Here is a 5,515-nt window from a genome sequence, read left to right on the forward strand (position 1 = left end):
TTTAGGGGGTAGGGCTAGGGTTTAGTTTAAAGGGTAAGTATTTATGGTTAGGTATAGGTTTAGGGTTTAGGGTTAGGGTTTAGTGTTTATGATGCATGGTTCTGTAGCTCCGGCGTCGTGGTTTAGGGATTTAGAGGGGTTTAGGGCTCGAAGCCTCCCGGCTTAGGGTTTAGGGTTTAGGGGAGCTAATTTTGCACCATTACACCTTGCACCACACTTTGAAACATAGAATAGGTCCACATGCAAGGTTTGGTGGGGTTCCGGTGCTCCGGCGGTCGTTATCCCCCTCCTCCCCCCCAAAACAGCGGAACGTGTGCCCCGGCGGGTCTACCCCCCTAGATTTCTCCGCGCGAGGGTGCACCAATGTAACTTTTCATTCTTTTAGGTTTGTTTAGTACATATACACATGGAGAACCAAGATTGGGACCCTTTGGCACATACACCCGCAGCTCGAGCCATTATCACACGATCGAAGGTGTGCTCGATCTCTCGGTTAGGGTTCGGCGTAGGGTTAGGGCTAGGGTCTAGGGTTTAGGGGAGCTACTTTTGCACCATTACACCTTGCATCACACTTTGACACATATCATAGGTCCACATGCAAGATTTGGTGGGGTTCCGGTGCTCCGGCGGTCGTTCTCCCCTCCTCCCCCCAAAACAGTGAAACGGGTGCCCCGGCGGGTCTACCCCCCTAGATTTCTCCGCGCGAGGGTGCAACTATGTACATTTTCATTCTTTTAGGTAAGGATTTATGGTTAGGTATAGGTTTAGGGTTTAGGGTTAGGGTTAGGGTTAGGGTTAGGGTTTAGGTTTGTTTAGGACATAATATATTTATGCGCAAACCTTTATTGATAAATGCACACATAAATCAACTTAAATATTTGAAATGCATGCTGAATTTTTTTGAAACTGAAAGCATGATACATACATTATTAACTAATACACATATTGAAAAAAACAGGTTTAATATAATGTAGAAATAGAAATGAATGTTGTTGATAATTAAAATGAAAAAAATAAAAAAAACCTTTGCCGTGCGCCGGCGCACGGCAAAGAAGCCTGCCGCACGGCAAAGCCCTGCCTGCGCACGGCAAAGACATGCCGCACGGCAAAGCTGGTTTGCCGCACGGCAAAGGGCGGCGCACGGCAAAGGGGCGCGGATAAGGCACCTGGTCGGCCACACATCTCCGCACATCTAGCACGCACACACGCCGCCGCCCACCCTCCTCCTCGCACGAGCCGAACGCCGCCGCCCTCCTCCTCCTCCCACGAGCCGAACGCCGCCGCCGCCCTCCTTCCCCGCTGTCGCCGCCTCATCCTCCTCCCCCGCCGCCGCCGCCAAAGTCCCCCGCTCCTCCTCCCGCCGCCCTCGTGAGCGCCCGCGCCGCCGGCCGCCTCCCGTACGTGCTGCTGCTGCTCGTCCCCGCCGGCCGGCGCCCGTGCTGCTCGCCCCCGCCGGCCACCTCCCGTGCTGGTGCTGCTCGTCCCCGCCGGCCGCCTCCCGTGCTGCTCGTCCCCGCCGGCCGCCTCCCGTGCTACTGCTGCTCGTCCCCTCCGCCGCCGCCAGTGCTGCTGCTCGCCCCCTCCGCCCACCACCAGCCGCGGGAGCTGCGGCCGCCACCCTCCGCGGAAGCTCCGGCCACCACCCGGCCGGTATGTGGCAATTTTTTTTTTGTAAATTTCCATGTGCATGAAATAATATGCATGCTAATTAGTAGTTAAAATAAATGTGCATGAAAAATAGGGTAGTTTAGTACATAAATTATTTTAGATATGTGATTTATGACACAATTTATTTGAAATAGTGTATTTATAATAGTGCGATTTAGAGCAAAAAAATGGAAGTTAGGGCACACATTATTTTAGATATAGGATTTTGGATTGTTTTATAAAATATACCTCTTTAGAAAAGATAAGGGCCTCTAATTGATTTTCCTCGGTATGCGGGTGATGCTTCGAGGTGGACACGGGGGCAGCGTCGCGGGGGTGTTTGACGGGGGGCAGCGTCCCGGATCTTCTTCGGCGATTCTCTCACGCGTCTAGGGTATAAATCTCCCTCCCACCTTTACATGTACCTAGGTTTTCTTTTTTGTCTAGATCACCAAGTTTGTCGCGATACCTAGGCGTCTCTTCCCGACCGTAAGGGTTACGCGGATAAATATGCATTAGTGGTCTCGCATATTATGAACCGTAACTCTTACGGCATTTATCGGGACAGCCGGCGGATGCGTAGTTGGGTACGTTCTCCGTGCTCTACCCCGATCCGAGACAGGATTTCGGTAGCGCCTCCCCGTTGTTCTCCGGATGCACACCCCTCTCGGCTTTTTGCCGAGACGTGTATCGGGAGAGCAGCGAGGAGGTGCTGCCGAAATTCTGTCTCGGATCGGGTAGAGCTGGGAGAAGCGTACTCAATCTACGGATCCGGCGGCTGCTAGGAGCCCACCTAGTAGAGTTTCGAGGTTGATGCACGCGTAAAATAAATAAATATATGATGCATTTATTTCCTATTTGATATATAAATGCTATGTTCGTCTCGTTTTGTTGCTGATTAGAGGATGGATAATCGTGGCTGGATGTACGATGGCGGAATCGGTCGGTGCAACTATACCGATGAATGGGGAGAAAAGACCGAGCGGTTTGTGGATAGGGCGTTTGCCATCCCTAGCAGACCTATAAGTGTTTGGTGCCCTTGTAGTAAGTGCGCTAACCGAAAGGCACGGGACAAGGAAACTATGAGTATGCACTCTGATCAAGTTTGGGTTCACACCGTCCTACAAGATTTGGACTTACCATGGAGAAAAGGCAAAGAAACGTGCTAGGAAGGAGGTGCGGCAGATTCAACCTAGGGGGAATATGACACTCGGTTTTGATAGGTGCTTAGAAAACTTGGCTAATGGTAATGTGCCTGAAAGCTCTCATGTAGAGGTGGAGACACCTCGGGATGCGGAGACAAGTGAGGACCCGGAGGAAAACACAAAGGAGTACTATGAGGCTCTGTTTGCTTCGCGAAACCCCTACATGAAAATACGAGAGGTTACCCAACTAGATGCCATCGCTCGCCTTATGGCCTTGAAGTGCCATAGGAACTTGTGCGGAGATGGGTTCGATGAACTTCTGGTCATCGTAGGCAGCCTTACGCCGAAAGGGCACCTCTTGCCGCAAAACTTCTACTATTCGACCAAATTGCTCGGTGACCTTAAGATGTCATCTCAGCGAGATACACGCTTGTCCAAAGGGATGCATGCTATTCGGAGAGGAGCACGCTGACACAAATTATTGCATCAAATGCAATTCCTCTAGGTACTTTGAGGTAGACCGCAATGGTGATGGTCGAAGAGGCAGACCACGGTTGCCAAGAATATCCTCCGCTATCTTCCAGTTCTACCGAGGATCCAGCGGCTCTTCATGACCGAGGATACCGCCGACGGATGAGGTGGGCCGTGGAAGGAAACGAGATACACCGACAAGATGATACATCCGTCGGATGGTACTGCATGGAAGAACTTTGTGAAGAAATTTCCACCGAAAGCGAGGTGACCCGAGGAGCGTAGCGATTGCGATATCAAGCGATGGGTTCAATCCATATGGTATGTCGGCTGCGGTATACGGTTGTTGGCCGGTGTTTGTTATTCCCATGAACCTCCCCCAGGCGTACGCATGAGATCGAGAGAACATGTTTGTGTCGATGATAATCCCGGGGCCCAAATACCCGGGCAAGAACGTGAATGTGTACCCGGAACCGCCGGTGGATGACTTGGTTCGTGGCTGGGAAGGTCGCGGGATCCGAACATATGACGCATCAAAGAAGGAGTACTTCGATATGTATGTGTGGTACCACACGTCCCTGCATGACCCGCCGCACGTGCTTTGTTCTGCGGGTGGTGTACACATGGGAAGTGGCCTTGCCCACGGTGCGTGAGCAGGCCGTGACTTTCTTCCGGCTAAACAAGGGAGGCAAGTATTCATGCTTTGATGAAGCTCGACGGTTCCTTGAGCGGAGGCATGCATACAGGAGTGATGTAAAGAGTTTCAAGAAAGGCCGTGTTGTCCGTGGCCCGAAGCCAATTCCGAAGACCGGAACGGAAATCAAGGCCGAGTTAGATGCTCTTCAGCCTAGCCACGATGGGAATGGTTTCTTAGGATATGGGGAGACACACCAATGGACTCACAAGCCGTGCTTATGGAAGCTCCCTTACTTTGAGTTTCTCGAGCTCCCGCATAACATTGATGTAATGCACACCGAGAAGAATATCGGTGAAGCCATTTGGAGCACGATTGTGGACACCGAGAAGACGAAGGATAACATAAAGGCTCGAATTGATCAAGAAAGGTGGTGTGATAGGCCGGAGTTGAACATGCAGCCACCTAATGGTGCCAAAAAAACTTGGACTAAGCCACACGCTCCGTTCGCCTCACAAAGGCCCAAAAAAGGGAGGTCTTCCAATGGATGAAGGACTCCTTGTTTTTCCCCGATGGGTTCGCAGCCAAGCTGGATGAGGGGCCTGAACATTGAAACGCTCGCGAGTACAAGGACTGAAGAGTCATGACTACCACATATGGCTTGAGCGGATAATGCCGGTGATGATTCGAGGCTATGTCCCTGAGAAGACTTGGCGAGTGCTAGCGAGGTTGAGTTTTTTCTTCCGCCAGATTTGTGCTAGGGAGTTAGACACTAAAGTGATTGAGAAGCTGGATGAAGAGGCACCCGTGTTGCTTTGCGATCTGGAGAAGATCTTTCCTCCAGGGTTTTTTAATCCGATGCAACACATGATCCCGCACCTCGCGGAGGAGTGCTTAAAGGGGGCCCGAATTGGGGCCGTTGGCAGTTTGGTCCCGAGAGAGAAACACAAAAGCTTCGTCAAATGACCGGCAATAAATGCAAGATCGAAGCATCCATAGCCGAGGCAGTCCCGAACGTGGAGGTGGCAAACTTCACCACTAAGCACTATGATCCCAACATTCCCACAAAGCACAACCCGGTCCTCCGTTACAATGCCGCCAACAATGAAGAAGTACCCAAGCTTAGCATCTTCGTGGGGCTTGGTGGCAAGTCAAGTGGCTCGAAGCCGTACAGAACGGACCTACATGAGCGGACCTTGATCCACTCGTATGTCTTAAACACCATGGTCGAAGTGAAGCCGTACATCGAGTAAGTGCGAACCATTTAATTATTCGCAAACATTCACTCGTATGTTCGTGGCTAACTCTTCCTCTTTTCATCGGTATAGGAAATTCAAGGCTATACATTGGAAGAATACCCACAGGGAGCCTACCCCGGAAGAATCCAAGCAAATTTTCGATAAGGGAGGCGGTTTCGGTTTCGATAGCTGGTTTTGTAATTTGGTACTATTCTATCCAAATTAGCTAGCACTTCCGACATTTATCGGTCATTTCTCGTTCTAAACTTCTTGTGCTAAACTTGTAGGCAAGAGCTGACAAAGAGATGAAGTCAGAGCTAAGAAAAATTGCTAGGGGCTTTGACCATTCCGTAGAAGCGTTCAACTCCTATGACGTGAAC

This window comes from Lolium rigidum, chromosome 4 (genome assembly GCF_022539505.1).
Source record: "Lolium rigidum isolate FL_2022 chromosome 4, APGP_CSIRO_Lrig_0.1, whole genome shotgun sequence".
Classification (NCBI taxonomy): domain Eukaryota; kingdom Viridiplantae; phylum Streptophyta; class Magnoliopsida; order Poales; family Poaceae; genus Lolium; species Lolium rigidum.